At 43.5% G+C, this 27,678-nt stretch overlaps 1 protein-coding gene across 9 annotated transcripts in view; it reads right to left on the bottom strand.

Moving 5' to 3' along the window:
* Window positions 1-27,678, bottom strand: part of SDCCAG8 (SHH signaling and ciliogenesis regulator SDCCAG8) — a 248,663-nt gene that overhangs the window by 18,337 nt on the left and 202,648 nt on the right. Inside the window, exons 17-18 of one of the 9 annotated variants that reach the window (XR_007721687.1) lie at window positions 8,090-8,210; window positions 7,446-7,630 (exon numbers count right to left, since the gene is read on the bottom strand). The exons of 7 other annotated variants lie outside the window; for them this stretch is intronic. The gene's annotated coding sequence lies outside the window, so the exon portion shown is untranslated. Of the gene's footprint in view, window positions 1-7,445; window positions 8,211-27,678 lie in introns of all 9 variants that reach the window. One more of the 9 variants, XR_007721686.1, reaches the window with a different exon arrangement.

Genomic DNA, 27,678 nt, shown 5'->3' with positions numbered 1-27,678 from the left:
GACTATTTCCCTGGGAGTGGCGTCCTCCTTATGGAAATGAAGAACATTTTTCAAACAACATATGGATTTCAAAGGTGCAAATACATGAACTGTAAAATATGCACTCACTTTTTTACTCCTCCCAGCGGCCTCCTCTAATGTTTACTGGGCATTTACTAAATGCCCACATTGTAAGCATTTTACATTCCTTAACTAATTTAATCCTCATAACAATACTACGCATTAATTTATCATCTGCATTTTATGCATGAGAGAAGCAAGGTGCAGAGAAGTGATCGTTTGCCCAAGCGCACACAAGGTAAGGCAGAGCCAGGATTACCTAAGCCACCAAGGCCACAGAGTAAGGCCCACAGTGTGACTCATCACTCTCCTTCTTAGACTCTGTCCTGGTCTCTCACTCCCCTTTGGTCCCATCGTCTCAGGCACCTCTTCCTCCTCCATCAGACCTTCAAATGCTGGTGTGACCCAGGGCTGGGGTCAGCACCCTCCTGACTGGAAACGTTCTGCCTGCATGATTTTTAAAATCTACACTCATGACTCCAAGTGGAGAGGACAAGGATCCTGAGCACTTGATCTCAGCCTCGGGCCTCTCCCCTGCATTTCCAAGCCCACTTCAAACTCGCCACCTGACACAGTGGAGTCATCTCTCAATGCTCCTCTCTCTGTGACCCTCTCATGTGGGTGGGACCACCCCTAGTCACCATCCCCACAGCTCAGTCTCCTGGTTCCATAGATGAGCCCTTTAGGCCTTCTGAACCTCTCCCATCCCATCCCATCCCACCCCACCCATCCATCCATCCCACTCATCCATGCATCCATCCATCCATCCATCCATCCATCCATCCATCCATCCATCCCACCCACCCATCCATCCCCCATCCATCCATCCCACTTATCCATCCATCCCACCCATCCATCCATCCACCCATCCACCCATCCATCCCACTCATCCATCCACCCCACTCATCCATCCATCCCACTCATCCATTCATCCATCCCACCCATCCATCCATCCCACCCATCCACCCATCCCCCATTCATCCATCCCACTCATCCATCCATCCCACTCATCCATCCATCCCACCGATCCATCCATCCCACTGATCCATCCATCCCACTGATCCATCCATCCCACTAATCCATCCTGCCCATCCATCCGTCCTGCCCATCCATCCCACCCACCCATCCATCCCATCCATCCACCCTTCCCACCCATCCACCCATCCCACCTATTCATCCACACATCCCATCCATCCACCCATCCCCCATTCATCCATCCCACTCATCCATCCATCCCACCGATCCATCCATCCCACCGATCCATCCATCCCACCAATCCATCCATCCCACTAATCCGTCCTGCCCATCCATCCGTCCCACCCATCCATCCTACCCACCCATCCATCCCACCCATCCACCCATCCATCCCATCCATCCACCCTTCCCACCCATCCACCCATCCCACCTATCCATCCACACATCCCATCCATCCACCCATCCCACCATCCATCCATCCATCCATCCCACCATCCATCCCACTCATCCATCCCACTCATCCATCCACCCATCCATCCCACCCATCCATTCCATGACCTTCACTCTTGAAGTCCAGCTGCCAGCACTTCACATCCAGGTTCCTGCACAGCCTTCTCAGAGTTGTGTGCTTCCACACGGCCCCCTGTAATCTATACTCCCCACAACAGCTAGACTAGAAGGATCTCTCTAAACAAAACTCCAGTCCTGCCTCTCTGCTTGATGATTACCTGTAGCTCTAATCCTAATCCTATGAGTGCTGAACTTGGAAATGGGGGACATGGGTTCAAAACCCTATCACAAGCTAGCTATTTTACCTTAAGCCCGAAACTGAATGTCTCTCTCAACCTCAGGTTCTCCATTTGTAAAACTAAGAATATAAGTAATCTCCAGACCTTCTGAACCATCAGCTCTGAGGGTGGGGCCCAGCAGCATGCGTTTTAGTAAGGCCCTCTGGATGACTCTGATGAATACTTAAGCATGAGAACTACTGGTACATTCTAATTCACAGTATTAATCACACATACAAAATGAGTTCTTCTGGAGAATAATCTTTGTGTGGCTTCAATTTTCATCATCAAAACAACCAACTGTCTATATGAAAACTCTCCTAGTCTGCTCCTAAAATACTCTGGCATCAGTCATGAGAACTTAAGTAAATCCTGTGATCACTTTGAATCTCAGTTTCCTCACATGTGAAATGAGAGGAGAAAACTAGAAGTGAGGTCAGCACACTTCAGACTGCAGGCCACTGCCTGTTTCTGTATGATCTGCCAATTGAGGTGATTTTTACATTTTAAAATGATTTTTTAAAAATCAAAAGGAGTATAATATGTGAACACTGCATGAAATTCAACTTGCAGTGCCCCTAAATAAACTTTCATTGAAACTCAGCCATGCCCATTCATTCACGTTTGGTCTATGGCTGCTTTTGCACCATAACGGCCGAGTAGCTGCGACAGAGACCATATGGCCATGGAGCCTACAATATTTATTACCTGACCTTTTGAAGTTTGCCAGCCTCGGGGCTAGATGACTACATTCTCTTCCAGCTCCATATTTCTACAATCCTATTACTTTACAGATTTTACTGTGTTCCTATCTTCAAATATCGCTAACTATTTACATAGCAATACACCTAGTCAGCAAGCTGAAGTTTTGAAAACGCGATTACTGCTCTAGGTCATTAATTCTAGTGAATAAACCATGTTAATGTAAAGTTGTATTACTTCGTTCTAACACTTAACCATTGCTGTGGCATTTTACATAATTCCATCTCATGAATGAGGTCCTATCAGCGAGAACAAGCAGTGTGCTGAGGCTTCTGGAACACGCTCTAGCCCATTACTCTCGCTCAGAACATTACGGCACTTTTTTTTTTTTTTTTTTTTTTTTTGAGACAGTCTCACTCTGTGGCCAGGCTGGAGTGCAGTGGCACAATCTTGGCTCACTGCAACCTCTGCCTCCCGGGTTCAAATAAATGATTCTTCTGCTTCAGCCTCCCAAGTAGCTGGGACTACAGGTGCACGCCACCATGCCCAACTAATTTTTTTTTTTTTTTTTTTGTATTTTTAGTAGAGATGGGGTTTCACCACGTTGGCCAGGATGGTCTTGATCTCTTAACCTCATGATCTGCCCACCTCAGCCTCCCAAAGTGCTGGGATTACAGGCGTCACATTAAGGCACTTTTAGTGGCTGGTTTGCTGTTTAAATTTCCTTTGCCTAAATCTACCCTATTCGATAATGGTTTCAATAGAGGAATTTTCCTGAGGATCGTGCAGTACGGGATGGGGTAACCACCTTCAATGAAGAGCATGTATGTCCTGTACTGCCCCTTTCCTGGCTCATTCTCTCAGATTCCTAATTAGCCTTGGCTGCCTGCAGAGGAAGAACAGGGGGCTCCTTGGGGATGCCCCCAAGTGATGGGGGAGATCAAATCCTGCTCTTCTCATCAAAAGAATCATATTATGTTAGGGCTGAGAGGCACCTTGGAGAACACTCAGTTCAGCCCATTATGGTGAAACCAAGAAAGTATAAGTGACTTGCCCGAGGTCAGGCAGCCTGTCTGTAGTAAATCTGGCGCTACAGCCCACATCTGTTGACTCCAAATCCAGTGAGCTTTGCAGCATCTCAAAATCCTTCTTTGAAAGGCCCGACGTTCTTCTATTCCATGTGAAACATAAGAATTTCAGGGAAGGACCCTGAGAGACAGAACACGCGGGGCAATCTTCCGGGCAGCAGCTGACACCAGCTCCTTTTCCGAGGCCTGGGGGCCAGAGGAGAGAGAAATCCCTAGGCCAGGGCTTCTCCAATGAGCTCAGTGAGGAGAACCCAATTTGATTTTAATTCTTTTAAAATTTCCAATCTATTGCAGTCTAATGGTTTTGTGGAGTACAAGAAAAAGGAAGAAGCAGTGTTTGATTGCTTGGAAAATTTCTGACGCAATTTCAGTTCTTGCCTCATCCCAGACCAGTAACAGTTTGAGGACCGTACTCTGGAAACCACACTTTGAGACACAATTGATCTCATCCATAGACTGGTGTTGGCACGAAGGATGCAAAAAAGGCCAGAAGCTTGGAAGGCCATGTTGGGAAACCCACAGTGCCACAGAGGCCCCCAGTGAATACCCAGTGAATGGGCCCATGGCCAAGGGGACACTTTCAGCTCTTCAAGCTCCAGCACTGCTGCCTCCGACAGGACCCTAAAGCCTCTGACAATGTCACCGAAGCTCCTCAAAGACCAACTTCTTAAAACAGTGCTTCTACCAAAAAGGAGGCAGAGTTTCATCTTAGGTCCATTAGATCTGTTGTATCACTACCTTGTAACCTTCTTAAAATACAAGTGCTATCTAACCAAGGCTGAGTTTGTAACACCTTTGGAAGACTGAGCATGAATAAAGGATCCTGACACCATGAAACAAGAGTGACAGCAGTTGACACGTTATGAATCTTAGACTTTGAAGAACCTAGAAGACCATCTGCCTGAAGCAAGAGTTACCTTAATCAGCTTTGTCTCAAGCAAGAACAGAGTCATGGTGAGGATAGCCCCACTGTGCAAAGGAAATGGGACAGAGGAATGGAAATGGTTGAAAATCAGAATCTTTGCAGAGTAATATCTATGCTGCATGTAGCTCAAGGCCATAAAGAAGCACCAGCAGGAAAACCCACACTGCCATGCACACCATACCCTACCTCACCCTAAAGCCATCCTTAAAAACTGGTTTATTTGGAAATAATGTCAAACTTATAAAAAGTTGCAAGAATATTAGAGAATACCAACATACCCTTTATCCAAACTCACCTATTGTAATAGTTTTGCCCCATCTGATTTATTATGCTCTCCCTTCTCTCCGTGTGTGTGTGTGTGTGTGTGTGTACAGAACCAGTTGACAGTAAGCTGCATGCACCATTGCCCTTTTATCTTATATGCTACAGTGTGTATTTCCTAAGGATAAAGATATTCTCTTAGAGAACCACAGTATATTAACAACTACAGTCAATTTTATATTGACCTAATAGTTTCATCCAACCTACTGAATTGGATTCTAATCTTGTTGACTGGCCCAATAATGTTCCTTTCTTCCCACTCCAGAAAAGATCCTTCATACTTAGTTGGCATGTCTCTATTTAGACTTCTTTAACCCAGAATGATTACAGGCCAGTTTTTTTTTTTGTTGTTGAATGCTATTTGCAATTAAATCACCAATAGTCTTAACGGAAGACATGGAACTATCAGACGCATGGAGGTCCTGTTCAATTGCCATCTTGGGTTTGGGGGACACACTGCTGTGTTTTCAGGAAGTTTCTGTTTGAATGGGGTCTTCCTGGTGCTCCCAGAGACTAAAACCCTCCTGTTGTGGTCCCAGAGTATGTCACGTTCCACACTGTGGTGAGGTCTTCCTCAATTTCCTTCATATCTGACCATTCTTGGGATAGTCAAACTAGCCACAGAGGTGTGATGGAATAAGATTGGGCCCACGGCAGCTAAGTAACCAGATTCAATCACTACAGCTCACTTATTGGCACACATCTTAATTAGGTTTTAATGCAAGTAATCTGATAACAACTCCTGGCCATCCACTACAGAACTGTCAATGCTGAAAGCTTTTTATTTAGCTCCTCTTCTGTCTAAACCAAGGCAGCCTCCCCGCTGACCCTTGTCAAAGAACCCCATCTGCTGGTTGCCACGGTAACTGAAGGCGACCAATTGAGCTGAACACAGTGACTCAGAAATAAAATCTGCAGCCAAAGGAATTCTGCAAAGAGCAATAAATCATTTAGTAAAAGGGGGTCCTCCACACAGTGGTGAGTGTTGGGATAATATGATGGCATAACTCTTCCAGCTAGAAGGTCCATGACAGATCAGAGTGATTAGGCCTGCTGGAGGGCTCATTTGGTTTCTAGTGGGCTCCAGCAGCAGACGAGATGGAGCCTGCCCAGTTGTGTGCCACTGTGGGGGAGAAGGAATATGCGGAGTCAATTTTTAATATTTGGGCTGCAAAATTTTGCTTTTTGAGGAGTGGCAAGAGAACCAGTCTAGGCTTCCAACACTCCTTCCTCTATTTTTCAAAAGTAGCACACATTCACAGAATGCCCCATTTTAGCCCAAAAAGCACCTTGAGCCTTGAGGAAGGTGACAAAGAACAAATACCAAGATTGGAATATGCCAGTTTAGCACCATCTCTCTGTCATCAATCAACTTTTAGGTGTTCCAATCAGAAACCCTCTATGTGCACAAGCCTTGCATCCTCGCGAAAGCAGGGGAGGGCCTGGGATTCAACTCAGAGGCCCCAGAGATCTCCGAGGATGGTCTGATAGAGGGCAAGAGCTTTGTCTCTCCCCAGGACTGGGTTAGTGTTGCTTATGGAGTCCCACACACATCCTTCCCACATTAAGATTTCCTGAGGAAGAGCCGCCATAAGGAAGCGGGAGCAGGGGCCTTCTTCGGGGCTGCTCCCGGTGACAGTACACAGTGGCCCCTCACCCCTCACAGCACAGGCCATGGGTACCAGTCACAGCCCCCACTCCTGGTGAGCGCCTGCTGGGTAGACTAGGAAACCCCTGCAGGCAATAGAAAGACCCCAGACCCAGACATGCGAAATCATCCAGACAGTATTCACTGCTATATGCCTGTCTCTTGGCTGTGTTGGGAGAAGCAAGGGTTAGTGGCAGGAGAACTGCCCTGATAGCAAATGACAACAGGAGAGGGACTCTAGGACAGGGCTTAGGGCCTGTGCGTGTCTGGGAGGGGCCTGCCCTGCCAGCTCCTCTCCTCCCAGGCTGAATGCCACCTTTTACAGAGGTGCATTGGCAGGATCCGGACATTCTCCCAATCCCTGACCCACATGGCAATGGGGTCCCCTATTACTATGTCATCCCTAGAGATATTTTCTGCTTCAGAAAAGAGCAACTGCTAAATAGAAGGTAGATTTTTCCCCCATTCTAAATGCTGCCAATAAAATGCTTCAGTCTCGGAGTTGAGTGAAACTCCGTTGAGGGAGTTAGGAGCGGCTGTGCACGCTCAGGAGGAGCCTCCTCCTTTACTTAGCCAGTCCGAGGAGCGCATCTAGCCGAGCCCTCCGCTGCCACGCCGCATCCCGGGAGCTCCCAGCCCGCCTTCCACCCCACGCTGGGCAATTCTGCCTCTGCAGGTGGAACAGACCGCAGGGCTCCACGTGCGCCTCCCGCACGCCAGCACCTGCTCTCGGGCCACCGCGGAGCGCTCTAGGCAGGAGATATCCCTCTCCCTCGCCGGGCAGGGTGGCCTAGGCAGCCAGGTCTCAGCGCCGCCGGGCGGTGCATGGTCCTCTCGGCCTCCCTGCCCACCCAGACCTCCCGATTGCTTCGCCTCTGGATACTAGGCCCGGGCTCCGCCGAGCAGCGAAGCCGCGCGAGAGGGCCCGGAGCCCGCACCTGGAGGACAGCCGGCCGGGGCTTGGGGAGGCTGGGTGCGGAGCATCTGGCTCAGGCGACTCCGCGGGGGCTCGCAGGGCCTCTGGACTTTGGCAGAAGGAGAGGATTAAACCGGGATGACGGTTGAGAGGAGGAGATGGGTGAAAGCTTCATTAACTCCATGCTCACGTCCCAAGTTCTTTCCCCTGAGAGGCAATGAGTAAAAAGGTTGATTTCCCCGCGATGGGAAAGGTGCTGCGTGATTGCATTTGCTTTTCTTACCTTTTAATTCCTTATTTGTAAACAAATGAATCATTGTTTGTCAGTGATCATGGAGGACTCAAATTTTAATAAACAGGAAAAAAAAATCTTGGCTAACAGGTCAAAGAAATACTGCAACCCATTGACATTTCTATGTTAGTGATTAAGCTTCTCATGTGACTTAATTGAAACTGGCAAGGACCTTCAGAACTCAGAGAAGTATTTCTGCCCCCCTCCCACCGCCCCCGTCAACTCTTCTCCAATAACCAAACTCATTTTTAAGACCACTCCTAAAAAGTGCCATGGAAAATGGGGCTTCCTGAATCCATAAAAATATTTTCAGTCAGTACTGCTTCATGACAGTTGTTCATACTTGAATTCCCTTCCCCTCTTTACAAAGTTACCGTTTAGTTTCACTTCTGAGCCCTACTTCCAATTCTTTGTCTCTGCTCACTCTCCCGCTTTCTCCTCCATATTTCAATTCCCAGACACTCTTGAACTTTTGCACACGCTGCCAGTTTGAGCCTGCACAGAATAATCAGTATATTAATTCCACTCGGAGACAGTAAGATTTTTCTAACACAATCTGCCCAACCTGAACTCTTTCCTTCAGAAACACTTCGCCTTTAAAAAGAAACTTCCCAGCATGAACCTCATAAGAAGCGACATGTAACAGACAGTGCATGTGGCGCTGGGCATGCAGCTCAGAATTAAAAGAGAATTTTTTACTTTGTTTCTTCAGTGCCATGTGCATAATGTACATGTGGATGAAACTGACATCAGACATTTAAAGCAAAAAGGGGTGGGGGGAGGGGGATGTGATGGTGGCGGGAAAGAGAGAGAAAATATGTTGATAAAAACAGTAACTTCTGTTAATCTACATTTTTCAGTCACTGTCTTAATTAAGAATGTTAGGAAATATGTTGCAGTTTAATTGCATTGTTTCAAGAAATTCTAAGACTGACAAATTTGGGACCATGTACACTTGGAAGGTAAAAGGGATTAAAGTAGTGATTTCTTCCAATTGGTGGATAACAATCAAAATTATGCTTTCTACAGATACCCCCCTCACCCCCGCACAGATCCTAAACTCGGAAGACAAAGTAAGAATATCCTAGCACTTAACATGTTCAGCATGAAATGAGCTCTGAAAATTTAAAAACGTGTTTTAAAACCTATGTATATGAGATGAATTTTAAACACAAAGAATTCACACAGGAGAAATAGTACCTTATCTGAAATTTCTGGTTGACATTTATGCTTGTAGAAAATATTTACGAAGGAATTTGGTAACAATCTTCAAATGATTTTCAGATGACCTTGTTTAAGATAGTAAAAGTTGTTTGCTGGAGTCACAAGTCCATACAAATAATAACAGTTTGAAGACACTTGAGATTTCTAGACTTGTGTCCTTTTCTCCTACTAGAGTTCAGTCACACATTCTCCAGGTTTCATTTCTTTTTTGGGGGAAGGCTTTGCATTGTTCCACAGCAAATAAATGAGAATGTATTTTTATTGCTCAAAGTACCTTTGAGGGAAGCTGCAATAGGCATGACAGCTTCCTATCTCCCACAGTTGACCACAGGCAACTCAGTTTTAACCTGGACGCAGCTGACCGTAGGTGAACTGATTTTTAACCTGGATGCCTGGACACAGCTGACCACAGGTGAACTGATTTTTAACCTGGAAGCTGCACTTCTTACCTGCTCCCGTTGTTGGGGTCCTGGGCAGTTGGGGTCATTGCCTGTGAGAAAGGAAGAAGGGCACTCTGCCCCCATGGCGTGCAGCACAAACCAGGTACTGACCTCTTTCTCCAGTCCTGGACTTAGAAACAGACAACCAAACAAAAACACCCACCAGGTACTGACCAGCTACTCTCAGGGACTCAAACTGATGACTTAATTCAAACTGGTTTGATGATTTAGTCAGATAAATGGACGGGTTCTTTGACTGAGTCAACTAGCCATTTTATCTTCCATTAAGCACAACGTATGATACACCTGGAGCCTCAGGCGTTGTTATCTATCCCAGGGAGGAGGCAGACCTAACTATTTTAGCAGCTACAGACACTGCACTGCATATGCAATGACCCTGAAACACCAACAAAACAAGATCTGTTTGCCCTAATACGCAGCTGAAATGTCCAAAGAGCCTTCCTAAGAAAAGAAACTCACCAGATCTGTTCTAGCTGTGAGGTCTCACTGCTCCTTTCACCTCCAGCCTCCCCAAGTAAGAATGGCCTGAGAACCTGACCACAGTTGAAATACTGCCCATGTGTTGCCAGCCTCACAGTGTTTCAATTCTCCAATTTACAGTATATTAATACAGTATTTAAATTATGTATTAGAGAGTAGAGTCCTGAGGTCTCCAATTGCTGAGTAAATGGCACATGTGACCTAATAGTTCAATGCTTTCACTAGTATGAAATTAGAATAATTTTTTAAATGCCACACATGAGGTCCAAAATAGTGACGGTACATATTTCTCATGTGCTTAACACCTGGGACCACATAACGCTCTCAGTTTACTCATTAGGAAATGGAAGATTTTCCATCTCCTGAAGCTTCCGGGAATTCTGATGGGTGGATACATCCTCCCTCCACTCCCCAACCCCTAATAGCAGAGCAGCCTCCTCCGAAAAGGCCTTTGTCAAGAGGCACGAAAGGCTGGCCTGCTGAGCCCGGACCCCCTGTGGAGGGCCGAGGGAGAGGACACAGAAGAGGACTGGGGCATTATTAATTACCAGATTAGGGAGAGAGTAGAGTTCAGGCAGACACAGAGCAGACAGAACCCACGAACGTAGTAAGTTGAAAAGTTCCGAGTCAAGTCTCAGAGTTCGAAGAACATTAAATGAAGAATACATAATACTGGGGGAAAAAGGGAAGCAGTACCCGCCCGAGGGCCAATTGCCTCTCCAGCAGCGGCAAGGCTGTTCCTGGGCTCGCAGGACCATTTGTTCCATTACACAATCTCCTGAAGCCATTTAGAGAGAGCTCAAACAACTGCCTGTACCAACACGACACATGGCTTCCCATCCCGACTCTGCTAATCCAGACGCTCCAACCATCTTTCCTTAAGATGCCATATGGCTGGCAGAAGCCTGTAGATCTAGCAGCACATCTGCTTGTACGTTTCTTCTTCCCTCCATCCCCCCAACAAAAGAGGGATAGAGAGACAGACCGAGGGGACAGCATGCTTGTGTACCTCTGCCTATACAGATATTTCTTCTTATGCACTCCAACAACAACAACAACAACAACAACAACAACGAAAGAGACGACCAGGAAGCATGCAGGGCTCGATCATTTTTAACTGGAGAACATAGCGATTTTTCTTTTGCTTGTTGATGCTATAAAAGAAGATCAGAAAAACAAAGGGTGGACAGTCTCCTTTCTCCCAAGGATGGTGACTTTAAAACCACTTCAAAGCTCGCTCTCTCTGGGAATCCTTGTGATGCTTTCTTGCCACAGGAGGGGGACAGCACCCTTGCCTGAATCTATTTCTTCTCCTCTTTTCGGTCAAGGAAGACAGACAAGCTGAGAAACTAGCAGATACCCAGAGCCTGCTTTGTTAGCAAGCACAGCACGGCTGTATGCTAATGAGTCGGCACCGACACAGCGCTTTTTTGGTATGATGAGCAAAGATTGTTGACACCGTTGAAATCCTGGCTCTCCTGGCCTGTGAGTGCACGGGCTGCTTCCTTGGAATCCAGCCCCCAGTGAGACAGGCTGCAAAAAAAAAAAAGAAAAAGAAAAAGGAAAAGAAAAAAAATCCTACTCTCCTAATGACTGAAATCTGGCCATTTGTAACTAAGAGCAGTTGGGAAAAGTGGGGGCATTAGAAAAATGCCAGGGATCAAAAAGACACAGGTGAAAAGTATGGGTTTCCTCTGAACTAGAAGGGAAACCTGGTAAGCACATGTGAGTGATGATGACCAGGATGCTTTAGGGGCAAAAACCCAAAAGGCAGAGCAAAGGGGATTCTGAGGCCCCAGTCCCGTCAGGGGCAGCTGGAGCACTTGTGCCACATCTGGGCAGAAGGCACTGCACACATGGGACAGCCTCATTGGTGCCTTCATCTCAGGCAGGTGAAAGGGGAAGCATCTGATCCCCTTGTAAATCTGTTTAGACCTTGTGTTGGTTAACCAGACATGGTTTTTCATGTGTGTGGAACTATGATCCAGTGAAAAAGCAAAGCAAATATTCTACTGTTGCTATACTTGTTTGTTTTTTGTAACAAAGAAGGGTGGACAGGGAAGTTACATGTTTTGAGTATGGTGCACATTATCTGAAGTACCCTTTACTTGCCAAGAAACTCTGAGAGATGGGTATCATTATTCCAATTTAATAGATGAGGAGACTGAGGCTTAGAAGATTAAAAAAAAAAAAAAAAAAAAAAACACGTTCACAAAGCCCTGTAGCTAGGAAGGGACCACACCGAAAAGGCCATGCCTATCTCCCTACAATACGCTAGGTTCCAGATGCACACATGCACTCGCAGGCAGATACATTACCTCATGAATATGCCCGGGGTCCAATATGCCAATCTGAGCAGATCACTGTGAGCTGGTGAGCAATAAGCTAGTTATCATTAGTATGCAGGCAGGGGCATCAAATTGTAAATTCAGTTTACTTGTAATCCACAATATGAATGAAAATTCATGTAACTAAAATGTAAAAACATGAGGAGTGACTGAAAAAGCATTGAAAATTATAATAAAAATCAGAATTTATCCATTCAAAAAATATGCCCTTCAAATTATTCACCTTGAGGACAGCATGTGTATTTCAACCACACTGCCATTGCCTAGGACTCTGCTGACATGTTCTTTTATTTGGAACTGCCTTCATAGCCAAGGACTTAGTGCTACAAATATTTTTTGTAGGTAGCTACATACACAATTTGTGAGTGAGGATGTATTAAGTGCATTTCATCAAAATCATACATTTTAACAAAAAAAGCAAGCATCGGATGCTATACTACTCAAAAAAATGACAAATCAGCCTAAAATAGATAATATGAGTCCAATTCAACCATTAATAAAGTCAAGAAACTATTATTAGCAATTCTCAAGGTTATCATTATTGATATGTGGCTATGTAGAAGGATGAATCTGAATTTAAAATAAAACAGATCTGGGTCGAAATCTGAGCATGATCCTAAGCAAATCCTTGTAAGCCTGTTTCCCCATTTGCCATATAAAATAATACTATGTCTCTCACAAGATTGTTGTGAGAATTGGAGAGTATATAAAGTGACTGGCGCTTAGTAGATCCTCAGTAAATAAACATACAACCATTATTTTCACAGGGTGCTTCACAGCATATACAAAGTGCTTTTCACATACATTAGCTCAGTCAACTCTGACACCCAGCTCTGTTACGTAGGAAGTATTTCTTCTATCTAATGAATGAGGTCATTGTGATTCAGTAATAAAAATAGCAAAAGCAATAAACAACATGTATTGAGCCCTTTCTATGTGCAGTTACTGTGCTAAATGCTTTTTCAGCCATTTTATTTGTATTAATTAATGTTTTTAGAGACAGGGTCTTCCTCTGTCATGCAGGCTGGAGTGCACTGGCGTGATCACAGCTCACTGCAGCCTCAAACTCCTGGGCTCAAGTGATCCTCCCACCTTGGTCTCCCAAAGCACCGAGTTACAGGTATGAGCCATTGCACCTGGCCTCATTTTAAAATCTTAACATCAGGCCGGGCATGGTGGCTCACTCCTGTAATCCCAGGACTTTGGGAGGCCGACGCGGGTGGATCACCTGAAGTCAGGAGTTCGAGACCAGCCTGACCAATATGGTGAAACGCCATCTCTACTAAAAATACAAAAATTAGCTGAGCGTGGTGGTGGACGTCTGTAGTTCCAGCTACTTGGGACACTGAGACAGGGGAACTGCTTGAACCCAGGAGGTGGAGGTTGCAGTGAGCCAAAATCACACCACTGCACTTTAGCCTGGGTGACAGAGCTGACTCTGTCTCAAAAAAAAAAAAAAAAAAATTAACACCAACCCTTTGAAGAAGATATTATTGATAATATTATGATCCTCATTTTATGGACTGGGAAACTGAGGCTGGAAGATGCTACAATATCTTGCCTAACTTCACACGGGTACTAAGTGGTAAAGCTGGAACACGATCCCAGATCTGTCTTCTAAACCTATTATTGTAGCAATGGCTGGAAAATCCTGTTCTCTTTTGTCCATACAACAATGTTCTTGGGTGGAACTCATCTAAAGCTACTGGGCATTTGACAAGGAAGTTTTGTAGCACAAAAATCCTTTCCTTACTAAATTTCTGTGTATGCTACCAAACTTTACAGAGTTCATGGTTCAATCATCCTATGTATGTTGACACACACTCATACATGTGTATGAATGCTGGGTGCTCCCTACAGCATAGTTAAACATTAAGGCACTGTTCTTTATAAGATGGCAGGACATGACATGTGTTTCAATGTTTCACACATGAATACACACCAACAAAGCTGTCATTATATATGTGGAATCTGATTTAACATCACTAAAATTGTGAGAAATTTCTTATCAAGAGAATAGTCTTTCAGTAAAAGTGAACTATCCAGAGAAGGCTTCCAAATCAAAATTATTTGCACAGGAGGCTAGAACATTTGAAGGTTCCTGATCAGATGCTGACATGAAGAAATGTAAACCGGTGGAACTCAAATGTGGATTTGTGGCGTACATATGTGCTTAACCAGACAACTCTCTCTGAATGAAGCCACTGGGCTTCTCTTGTGAACTCTCCTCTTGTATCTGATGACAGAAGACAAGGATGCTGGAATCTCAGCTGGGTTGTTCTCTATCATTCTGTTCACTCCCTCACTGGTGTCTCCTTAACCTGACTGGAGCTGGACTGATTGCCATAAGCCAATCTCTCTCACCGGTTCTCTCCTCTGGTACCACAGCTTCCACACTCCTGATTTCACTGCTGACTTCAATCCAGTTCAAAGTGGAACATGGAACAGGATTTAAAAAGACAAACAAAAAAATGAAAGCCTTTGCTACCCCTCCAGGGCTTCCAGATTCACCAATCTTTGATCACATAATCAGTCAACGGTCAACAGCAGTGTCCAGGAGGGTCTGCACACAATAGGTTGTGAATGGAGATGCGTTACTTGGAATTTAGTGCTGTCTGGGCACAAGGCGCCCCACAGGTTTCCAACTTTAAGGGTATAAATCTTGAAGGCATCTAGAAAGGATTCTGGAATGCAACATGTGGAAGCGGCACTCCTATCCCTCCAGAGTGGAGACCTGCATATTAACTGCTCCACCCAGAGTGAGACCCGGTTCCCCAATGGCAGACACTGTCAATTATTTGCCTCTCATTAATTTAATAGGCTGGAATAGTCCTGGGTTGTACCGCAAAAACAGAAGTATTGTTATATTCTAACTCTGCTAACAGTACGGGCAGAATGAACTTTCCCTGCCGGACTTGAGCGCCTTCCTTAGTCAGCTTGTCTATACTGAATAGGACCTGTGGAATATCACCTCCCAGGCATAACACAGGCTGATTTCCTATTACGGGCTGCTTCCTGTGCTGGACACTTGAAACAATTCACCTAGCTAATGTTTGTTGAGTACTTACTATGTGCCCTGCACTGTTCTTAACATGTCTGTGTAATGACTCATTCAGTCCTTGAGAGAAGACTGTGACACAGGTAACACAACTGTTACAATTTTAGAGAGGAAGAAGTTGACACCCATGTTAAGGAGCTTGCCCTCAAATCGCATAGCACAGAAATAGTAGAGACGGGATTCGAACTTAAACTGTCTGGGTTCAGAACCCGCACTGTTAACTACTCTTCTCTTCGATGAGTCTCAGAGGCATTAAGTAGGAAAGGGTATGAGGCCCAGCCTACCAGCCATGGGAATCTGTGACATTTAGCCTCTCTGGGCCTGAATTTCTTCAAAGTAAAATTTAATTTTAACAATAATTCTTCTACCTACGTCACAAGGTTGTTAGAAGATCACAGATATCAAATAAATCAAATGTTGCTATATATCAAATGCCAGTTCTCACCATCTTTATCACAGCCTCACAAATTGCCATCCTTTGGGTGTTAACTTGGGCCCCCAAAATGAAAACCAAAGTCCTTTGCTTTGCCAGTTAAATACAGGAGCAAAGACTTGCTCCTACTGCATTGCTACTGCAATGCTTTTACCAGAATGTTCTCAGAAGAATTGAATACGTAATGAAATTAGCCAACCCCACTAAGAGAGAGAGTGATAGTCGGCCCTAGAACAGGCTATGGAAAAATGAGGGGTATCTTGTCTTCAGAAAGCCCTGAGGTCATGCTAGTCATCTGCCTGTGGTACACCAGGATATTAAAATAATACCACGACAATAGACTGAACACAGTTAACATGATGAAAAGGCAGATGAGATTAAACATAAAAAAGAAATGCTGCCTTTCTGTTAGAGACAGAAAAAACTGTTAATACAAATGAACAGCTGTTTGGGAAGAAAACATTATTTCCAAAACCCAGACAAAGCTCTATTTATTACATTTCAGAGACATTTAAATTATAGTGTCTGAAAAATGATCCTATCGTGGGTATCTGTGACACCTAAATTATCGGAAAATCTGAAAGGTGAAGCTGAAACAGAGGCTGTGTGAAAGACTAACATACAGAAAGTTCTTTTTCTCAAAGGATGAGGTGAATAAATCCTTTGCATGGGATAAGTGAATGAGTACTAAGTTTCAGGACTAAACTTTTTGAATATCCAATAGAAGAGTCCATTCAAAATTGATTTAAAGATGTTAATGTATGCTCTTCCAAAATTCTAACAGCAAAATTCACGACTCCCATTGGCCTGTTGCTATTCCTGTGTTCACATTGGTTCTCCTGGCACGCTACTGCCTCCAGCTCCAGGCCTGTCTCAGATGCTCCACAGAAGGCCTGGTCAGCTCTCTCTGGTCACGGTGCCAGGCCAGGCCTGTCATGGGAGGCGTTGGGCATGGCAGCCACTGAGGCAGGCCTGGGCATGAATTTGTTCCCACCAGCCCTGACCCTCCCAAAAGAGACCATGACTCACCCGTGCCTTTCCCAGGGACTAGCATGTACCCAGCCATCTCTAGGCATTTCTAGAGAATAAACTGTCACACTTTAGTAAAAAAAAATCTGGCTAAGGAAAAAGAAAGGAAACTGTATTTAGTCGGCCCTAGGGAAAGTGAAAGAATGATCAAATGATCAGTCACACTGGGAGTCACTGTTACAGCCCCCTAGAGGAGGAATGCGGTATCTCTGTCCAGTCAATTCAATGCAAATGCAGACATTAGAATGGAAAAACAACACCTGGAAGAATACTCAAGTCTATAATCAGCTGTGACAGGTACTGGAGCTTTCAATCTAGGTGTCCTCAGGATGGGGCGATCAGGACCTGAATGCAGTGGGTCATCCAGCAGGAGTCTCGCTCACCCTATGCAAGCACGCTTGCCTGCCTGCCTTTTCCCTTCTTCAACTTCTTGTTTATTGTTCTACCTTACTTCCTACACACCTCACAGGGTGTTGTGCAGCTCAGTTCGTTTGCGAAGGCTTGAGATTTTTCTGATGAAAGGTGTTATGGTGTTATGTAAATACACAGTATTATTTTGTCTTTATTCCAGCAATACTGGTTTGAAATAGTTCAATGTGTGTAAATATGTGTAATAATGTGTACTAATTTGATTCTTTTAGCAATTCCTTGGCATCCCAGTTAACTAAGTGGCAGCAACCTTACTTGCCTGATGAAATATTAAGTATAGTTTCAGAAAACTATTAATTGGTCTTTGTCCCTTTCAAATCAAATGCTAACTATATTAGTCTTCTGAGCACTTGTAATAATCTGCTTGAATATCAGATAGAATTACCAAGTTGTGACCTCCCATGTAAAACAGAGGTATATGCAAAGGTTAAGGTTCATAACATAGCAACTAGCCCACCCTAGAGGATGGGAACAGATGTATAAGCTCCCCCAAAACAATTCGTGTAACTGGAAAACCTAAGTGTACAACATTCAGAAAAAGCACCATCAATGCCACCACAAGCTTCCAACTGTAATTTACAAAAATAAATATCACTTTTAGGATCAGGTGTCAAACAGGGCCATGTTAATTTTGATAGCCACTTCTGTTCCTGTCTAGGAACACTATTTCATCCAACCATGTTAACAATTTTGGGTCAAGAGGACATGAGCACAACAACCCAACTTTCTACACAAGGCTCTGAATGAGGGGCTATTTTCAGCCTTCTCTCTAGCCAGTGGCACCTACCCCTGCTGGCTCTCACAGGAACACCGAGAGTTCACATCCACCCCTTGGATAGGTATTGCCAAGAGATTTCATTATTTAAACGGTCTATGTGGCCATGTGCCCTATTGGCAGAACGGTCTCATTACCCTCCCTATCAAAGATGTCGGAGTACCACCTATGCAAACAGAGTCAAAGGCACAGGCTCTGGACTTGTCACAAAGACGGGGCGAAGATGTCAGTGGATTACTGAAAAACTCAAAAAACTAATCATATGGTGAATTTAATGAGTAATATTACCATGGATAACATTTTTGTCACATATATTATTTTATCCCTCCCAAGATAAAAATCTGGCTTTAGACCCACACTGTGAGTGGGTTGTGCTACATCAGGCATTATAGGAAGCGGCTCTGTCAGGTCTTGGGGCTGGACAGACACAGGAGCAGCCCCGGCTGGCTGGCTGGGCAGTCAGGAGGTCCAGCAAGGCACAGAATCATGCCCTCATATTGGGGATGTCAGGGCTGTCAGCCAGAAGTCATGTGCTTCTTCTCATTTTGGGTCTTAAGTCTAAAATCGTTTTCTAAAGTGTGCAATCCAAAAAAATATCGGAAGAGAAAGGGCCTTAATCTCCTCTGCATACACTGCCTCTCCCTAGCCATCAAGTGTCGCCACTCTACAGAGCCCCTCTTGGTCTCCTCATGCTTACCTGTTCCTTCTTCTGTACCCTACACATGGCTCTTACCACAGTGCACTATGACTGTCTGCCTCCTGCACTAAAATGTTAGCTCCTTGAGAGTCAGGACTGAATCCTGCTGGTACCCATAGCATCCAGCACAGGGTCCAACACATGCGGCTGTTGAATGAAAGAATGTATTTTTAAGAACAGCATCAGTGGACTTGACTGTGTTTTGAAAGCTCCTGGTTGGCCCTGGATCAGATGTCCTCACAGGGTAAGGGGAAAGACTTATTTATCTTTTAAAATAAACAGCTTTCAAAGAACCGCTGACAAAACCATTTCCACCTTTGGTCGAAGCAGAGAGTTGGTTGCATGTGTGGCAGTCATATACTTTTTTTTATCTTCCCAAGAGCCTAGGGTTTTTTTTTTTTCTTTGCCAAAAGAAAACTAGATGAGAGAAGGCAAATGCCTTGGTGCAGAAAAGGCCTTGGGGACCTTCTAGGGAAACAATTTCACGGGCAGCAGCTGGAGACCCGACAGCACTGTGATTTTGCTAAAGCTGTTGAAGCGCAATGCACACATAGATGCCGGTGTCTTCTGGCTGTACCAAAGGTAGGAATTTTAAGATAATGTGAAAAAAAATGTAATGTAAATTTGTTCTACTATTCATGCATTCATTGCATTCATTTTTGCTCAGCAAGTATTTTCTGAGCACCTACAATGTCTTCTTTACTGGGCGCTGGGATACAGCGGAGAAAAAGACAGCCAAGATTGCACTCCGAGGAGGTTGCAGAGTTGTTAGCAAGATGACATTTGTGAAAAAGATGTGTGTATGACAGTGTTAGGAGCGAAACCTCACTGGTTACTGTCCCTACCTTCATAGCCACACAGCCCCTTACCTAAAAAGATATTGCTTTCTGTCATGTCTTTATATGCACGAGATGACTTTTGCTATCATTTGTTTATGAAGGGTTATTTTTAGAGGCAGGGATGATAGGGACAAGAACACTGGAGCTCACCACTCCACAGGTTCCTCCTCTTCTAGGTCATGCATCCCAGTTCCTGCAGCTGGGTGAGCCAGGTGACTGAGTTCTGGCAAATGGGGACGGGCAGAAAGTAGTGGGCCCAAGCCTTGGCCTGGCCTCCACACCTTTCCTGCAGCCCCCTTCATTCCCTCTGTGCTACACTGATGCAGGGTTGAGAAGTGGTGGAGAGAGGGTAAGATAAAGTGAAATCTTAGAGTAAAGAACCAGTGGGATAAGATCTCATCCCAAAGATGTTGTGTTTCACTTACCTGAAGTCCAAGTACCTCTTATGAGCTCTGACCACAGCGGCTACCAAAATATATTAGGTATTAGCCCTTCCCCTCAAAGAGGTCATGACCCTTTTGGGCTTGGAAAAGACCTTTGCACACGGGAAAAAGCAGTAAATATGTGTGTGAGGGCTGTGGGCCAGGTGAATCTTCTTAGAATTCAGAAGAGGAATTCATTCAAGGAAACCTCTCCCTCGACTCTAAAGCATTGTCTGGTATTGAGTTTTAAAAACGTACCATGGTACATTTAGATGCACCAATTGTCCAGAAATAAGGAATGGGATGAGAACGAAACAGACTGCCTCAGTGGTAACAAAGGCTCCAATGAAACAAATGTCGGAACTCAGCAGAATGGTCGTGTAGCTCAGCCCCGTCTGGCTGTGCCAAGAAAGAGAAAAACGTCTCTCATCAGTGCACATTCTTTGAAGATGAAGAAAATGGACTTCTGAAGCCTCTGAAAGACTCTGAAAGTCACGCCACAGGCACAGTGAAGGGAACTGGTGACTCCTCAAAACCATGCTGCAGGGTTAAAGCGAGACTTCACGTGCTCACTCTCCCCAAACAGAATTCCCGGGGACCTCGAGGTCAGTGACACCTCTCCGAGCACAGACTGCAATAGTCAGAGTGACCCAATGTACTCTCCCTCTGATCAACCTTATATTTGACTGCATTTTAGTAAATTATCCATGTAGTTGTATTTTGACAGCTCTCTTTACAGCAGTAAAACAAAATGTGTGCATCGCAAATGGCAAAGATTCAAATTTCAGCTATGTTTATCCAAAATAGCACTGAACTGCTTCTGTACTTATGCTATACTGCCTACAGCTTTACGGAAGGGAAGACAGATGGGATGAATTTAGCAGGGAAACAGCTGTGGCTTGAAGAAGAGACAAGCAAAAGTTTTGCTATCAGGCTTCATTATGTATCAAGGTACCAGTAAAATGTGTATCCGTAAGGCAGCCAAAAAAGTGTTTTTCATTTGACTAGTGATAATTACCTTTTCTCAACAGCTGACAATGTTCTAAGTAGCATTAAATAGGTATAATAATTAAGCAATAAGATACAAGCATCAGTGCCTCTCCGGGAATTGTGGTTTTCTTCAGGTGTGCTGGGAGGCACAAGCTAAGAGGCCACAGACTTCCACCACCTGAGAAACCGAACAGGCCTAACACGCTGCCGTCACAGGTGCAACAAATAGAAAAAGGAGAAAAAGCTACACAGGGGAGAGGGAAGCTGGGGACTTACCGGTGTGACCACAACATTACTGAAATAGACTTAAGCCAATGCCCATCTCCAGTATTTCCATCTCTTTCTTAATAATAAACATGCTTCGGTCACACTTTGTTCTCGTCACCTAGGGCTGCTCTACCTATAGCTCGTGAAAATGGAAAATTGGGCTTTTTGTCCTCTGAATCATCTTTATCCATTTTTAAATGTCCAGTCAGATGTTCTTCAAGATGGACCTGCTTCAACTCTCTGCGAACAGGAAATGTCCAGTTTTGACATGGCTGGCGTGGTGATCAGTCACGTTGTGAGTTGGGTGGCCTGTGCATGACTGTTCCCTGCTGGCACCAATTCCATTCCCGCGGGTCACCTCAGGGAAGGCTGACCAACATGCCACCGGAATCCTCCCATAGATCGTCCTAGAGAAAGTAGTGCTCGCTACACACACTTTGTGTTTAAAATAAGAAATCATCCATTTTGTGAGAAAAAATCATGCCTCTTTATCTCAATAGAGGCTTCTTATTGGGTGACCAAAAAATAAAACAATGTATGAGAATTATTAACACCTGATAAATTGCTCTAATACATAGATTCTTTACAAATCTAATGTATGTCACACTGATGAATAACATCATGTTCTACTCAGATCAATAACATTAATACTGCCATGGTAACAGAAGGGAGAAAGGCAGAGAAAGCCTTAAAAAAGAAGAAACAAAATAAGACCTATATGCAATAATCCCTTGAGTGACAGTGACATTTGGTAGTACAAATTTTCCTAAACAGCTTGGAATTACCACATCACCATTTATTACCACTGAGTGGTAATAAAAAAAAAGCATTAGCATACTCAGAAGCATGTGCAAACTGATGAGAAACTTACTAGCTTCTTGAGGCCTGGGCAGGAGGATCATTTAAGGCCAGGAGTTCAAGACCAGACTGGGCAATGTAGTGAGACCTCATCGCCCGAAAAAATAAAAACATTTCTCGGTGTTGAGGGTGTTGGTGCGCCTGTAGTCCCAGCTGTTCAGGAGGCTGAAGTGGGACGATCACTTCAGCACAGGAGTTAAGGCTGCCATGAGCTCTGATTGTGCCACTGCGCTCCAAGCTGGGTAACAGAGTAAGACCCTGTCTCTTAAAAAACAAAAACTTTTTAGCTTTCTAAATATTTTAGTATCACCTTCCATTCCCACTCATTCAAAAGGTTGTGTTTTCTTTCATTTTAGGTACAATTTTTCTACCCCCCACCCCCAAGCCTCTCTGTAATATGCCTCCATTCTTCAGTGACTTGCTTCTGGTAGCACGTGCTGAACCTCCGGCCTCCTCCATCTTATTGCATCTTGAAAAGCCCCATGTTAGCCACTGATTTTCCAGGTCCAACAGGACCATCTTCTCTTTAGAGGCAGAAAGATACTATGGTCTTTCAGTGACAGCACAAGCTTTCGAGTCAGGCAAACCTATTTAAATTCTAGCTCTCCCTCCTAGGCCTGTGAAGCTGTGGCCACACTTCCTCCCTCCGAGCCTCCACCTCCCCAGTCATAAATTGGAAACCTTGAAAGACGACTGTAAAGTACAGTAACGTCTGAGTGAACTGTCAATAACTAGGGACTACTTTTTTCATTACGGGAAGGAAAGGCTCTACCAAATTGTCCTTTCTGTCACTCTTCTATTTCAAATTATTGCTCCTCTTCTTTTTCTTCTCACTGTCCATAATCTGCCTCAAATTTAAGGTAACATAAACACATTTGAAACTGATAATATTTTACTATCTCCACCACATTTTTCTCCATCTATCAGAACACAAGAATTTCCTACATAGAGGAGATTCATGCAATAGCTTAAGGCACGTATCCTGGGACTCAATTCAGAAACTGATCAGATGTCCCTTGTAGGAAAACAGTGGCAGTTTAGTGGCAGGAATGCCATTTAGAGATCACAGAGAATGGGAATATAAAACAATGCCACATCTGATTGGAATCACAGGAAGAGCTTCTAAAAATTTTTACTATTATGGGAGCTAAAGTATTGCTAAGATTCTTCAAATCAGCATCCCTTCTTCCCAGAATGGGCAGCAACACAGCCCAGGTTCAAGTTCGGCATCTATCGCATAGTAGCTGTGTGACCTTCAGCCAGTTACTTAACCTCACTGTGCCTCAATTTCCTCATTGCTAAAATGGGGATATTGCTAGTACTCTCTTCACGTGGTGGTTATGAAAATTCAGTGGGTTTAAAAGGTAAGTGCTTAGAAGAGGAGCTGGTATACAGCAAGCACCCTCTAAGCTGCTGCTACAACAGTGATAAGAATTACAATGATGATTATTATATAGTTGTTACATCTTACATAATTATATATTATATAATAACAATTATTGCAAGCGGTGTCAGGAAATTTTTACATGGTAGCAAGAAGTTTAACACAACATTCAGTGCTGTCAAACTGTGGAAATTAGGGAATCAAGGAAAGGGCCAGAACCAAGAATTCTTGCAACACAAAAGCAGAGGCCAGGATCCCTGGCCAGGGAGGCTAAAGGATGGTTGAGCTTCTTACAGCAAAGACCTTAAGATTGTGTGTGCTGAATAGTCAGATGTCTTCACGAGAACACTAGTAACTCACTCTGACCCCCACAGAAGTCAAGAGGAGGACAGAACATAACTGTATCTTGTGTCTTCTTCATTTTGGGATGGGTCCTGAAGGTTTCTGCAGGACCTCTCTCCATACCAGGACACCTGACAATTATATTTCTGACAGAGAGTGATGCCTTGCATATTATAGCCAAATTTTAAAATCTGTTTAGAAAAGAGAAGAAAACGCATATTAACAGACTAGCAGCAATGCTGTCTTACAGTGTAAGTCAATAAAATCCCTGTCTCCTGGTTTCCTCATATTGTAAATGGTAATAACCACCCTTGATAACCACTTAACAGAGGGATTGGAGAGTGGCAGCTAAAATCTGCAAAGTACGCTTGAGGTTGCAATTATGTAAACATAGAAATGATCTCTCTTTTAAGAATCAATTTTGAGCGACTTAAATCAATGTGTTAAGGACAAAAGCTTCATAAAATGCATGAAAAATTGGACTTAGATACCATACTTTGAAATCAACCATCAGCATCACAAATGTCACGTATGCACAGACTGTTACCAGCAGAGAAGTTCAGAAGTAAATACACGGCATTTGAAAACCTAATCCTCAATGCGTGATGCTAGTCAATAATGGGAAGCCACTGCAAATACGGAAACTGACAGGCCAAGCAAAGCAAATATATTTTTACTTAAAAGGTGAATTCTTTCTGTATATTTTCTACAGGGCTCCTATAAGTCATTTAAAACATTCAGTTCCGAATGGCCACTTTAAACAGAAAGAATGATGCTTTGGATCTAAAACCAATGATGAAACAATGCGGACATTTACATGAATTATTTTTGGTTTTGTGATAATTTTCATTGTCGATATGACACTGAGAATGAAACTTCTTTTATGGCTTCAGGATCAACAGAATAGACACATGCTATTCTGAATATGAATATTTATAAGATTTTTCCTTAAAGAAAAAAATAGGAAATAATCAATAAATTAATTCTTTACAAAATAAGGTGCACTCAACCAAAAGAGAATGGAAGATCTGTTGATTCCTCACAAAGCATTAATGTTTCTAGCATGCGTGATAAATACCTACGATCTTCCGCCCATTTTCCTTTTTGGAAGTTTATCACTGTGTATTCTGTGACAATCTGCTCCCCTAGAATTTGGAATTTGAATAAAACAGATTTGGTTGCTTTTTCCTCAGATGAATGCACAAAGACCCTTAAAAAACAAATGTTCTTTAAAAGTGTGATGCCTGTATTTAACATTTATTAAAGATATAGCATCTACCAAAAGATTTTCAAGCTGAACTCTAGGTATTCCACCCCAATTCTACAAAAGAAAGTTAAGTATGATCAGATTACAAGGTCCAGGAAAAGCACAGTAAGAATGAAGAGATAAAGATGGAAGATTGCCCCATAAATAAAATATAAAATAATCCCCAACCCCCTTACCAAAACCAAGTAAATTGCCCTCCCTCTACGCCCTTTTTAAATGCTGGGAATGACCCACTTTAACCTAGGCATATTGGCATAAAAATAAAAGCAAGAAAATCTAGCTTTCTTGATGTATTTACATGAAAATAAACACATAGGCATAGCTAATAGCTCACTCTAATTTCTCTCTAAGCAGAGCCTCCCGTACAGGTTTACTATTACATTCAGAGACATGCATTTCTTAAAAATACTATTTACTCTGCCACTTCATCTCCAAATTTGTCATCTGACTATATTTGTGCAGCTTCATTAAACTAATCCCCAGAAGGGTCCCACGTCATTTAGCTTTTGACAACCTGAACAGCTCAGTGGCCCTGGGTCATCTGCATGACCCAAGCCAGCCACAGAATTAATAAGAGAATTTCCCTGCCAACCAGGGCAGGATCAAGGATGAGAGCAGAACCCGATGACTCTTCTCAGACCTAATTATGTCAGGCTTCCCTGTTCAGTAAACCAAAACAGGGAGAGAAAACTGAGAAGAAAGGCTTTCCACCAAGATAAATTCTGCATGCTCCTGGTTCATTCGATGAATAAGGAGTTGGAAGATCCAGAAAACTAGGATGAGGGAGACGGAACTGACTGGGTCCATGCTCCGAGCTCCCATAGCCTGTAGACCAGCGATCAGCCCACACCAACAGTCCTTGCTCCTGGAACACGCATCCCTCCGATCCAGAGGCCGTCCTGACCCACTTGTTTGCTTCCTTAGGGGCCACAACAATGCCCAACCAAATATTTGGATAAATGAGAAACTAATTTGTTGAATAACATTATCAAATGTACTTTGCACTTACACAGGGTTCTAATAAACTAAATCACATTTATATGCATTACAAGGGGAACTTACTACAATGAATTATGTTGCTAAGTGAAGAATGACTACTTAACTAATCTATTTTGTAAATATGTATGTTGGGTTTCGTAAAAGTGAGATATATTGACAACAGTTTGGCTTTCTATCAAGCTGAATTTGGAGTAAGATATTTTGAATTAGGGTCATTTATTAAATTTCAGAGCCTCTAGTCTCTCAGCATGATCAAGAGTGATCAAGATAGATGGAAGTAGGCCAGGCGCGGTGGCTCTCGCCTGTAATCCCTGCACGTTGGGAGGCCAAGGCAGGCGGATCACTTGAGGTCAAGAGTTTGAGACCAGCCTGGCCAACATGGTGAAACCCAACTCTATTAAAAAGACAAAAATTAGCTGGGCGTGGTAGCCGACACCTGTAATCCCAGCTACTTGGGAGGCTGAGGCAGGAGAATTCCTCCAACCCAGGAGGCGGAGATTGCAGTGAGCTGACATAGCACCACTGTACCCTAGCCTGGGCAACACAGCGAGATTCCATCTCAAAAAATACAAATGCAAATAAAGATAGATGGAAGTAAAGCAATTAATGTTGAGCAACTGGCCTACTTTTTTCATGTTAGGGCAAAATAAAACTTCAAAATTCCCTAGGAATTTTTTGTTAAAGATTTCAAAAGTTTTCATTTCTTCATTCTGAAATAGATTTCCTCCTTTCAAAATTACACTTTTCTTTTAAAATGTGCCCTAGATTTTTCTTGTCTTGTGAATTACAGCATTTTAATCCTAAGTAGTGTATATAGTTTCAAAATTAATAGTGATTTTGGTTGTTGAAAACAAATGAACAGTTAGAAAATTATGTGATGGTAGATTCTATTCATTTTGTCAAGCAGTTTATTTCCACCGTATCTGGGAAGTTTTCTCTGATTACCCCAGACACCCACCACAGTGGATGGCACATTTGTTACGCTGACTGAAATCCTGAGCAGGTGAATGGCCCACTCTTGCAAAATGCTATGCTGCTCACTAAACAAGATAACAGGGACAAACAGAAGATAGTACAGAGCACGGGCTTTAGATATCTCAGTTGTTGAATAATTTAACTTCTCCAACTCTCCTTTAGCTCCTTTGGAGAACACGATAATTATTATTATTATTAACAACAATATGTGAGATAACATATTCTTAGCTGCAGCCAAATTCCTATTAGCCACTCAAAAACTGTGACCTCTTCCCTTACTCGTACTTGTTCCAACATGCCCAATCGGGTACAGTGATGTAGACTGTGGTGTGCTGGGGCTGTAGGGTAAGGAAAGAAGTACGTTCAGAGTAGATGCATTACCTCCCACACTTCCAAGATAACCAAACGTGAGTGAACCAGGCCTCTCTGACCAGCTGACTGGGTGTGAGTCCCGGGAATAGGAAACTCTGATTTTAGTCCTATGGAAATCAGTTCCCAGATGCTCTGCTTGGCCTCTGTGTCTCAGTTTCATAGTTTCAAAGGAAGACAATACTAATAATTCATCTTGCACAGTATATATGAAAAGAAGTATCTATTTCATGTTTTAAAGGTCATTGAATATATAACAGCTAGATAGTTAAAGCAAAATACCATATTCATCAGTGAAATAGAAAAGTTTAGCAGCA

The sequence above is a fragment of the Macaca thibetana genome, chromosome 1 (genome assembly GCF_024542745.1).
Source record: "Macaca thibetana thibetana isolate TM-01 chromosome 1, ASM2454274v1, whole genome shotgun sequence".
NCBI lineage: Eukaryota > Metazoa > Chordata > Mammalia > Primates > Cercopithecidae > Macaca > Macaca thibetana.
Note: the sequence above shows the minus strand (reverse complement) of the source record. Positions and strands in the feature narration are given on the sequence as shown.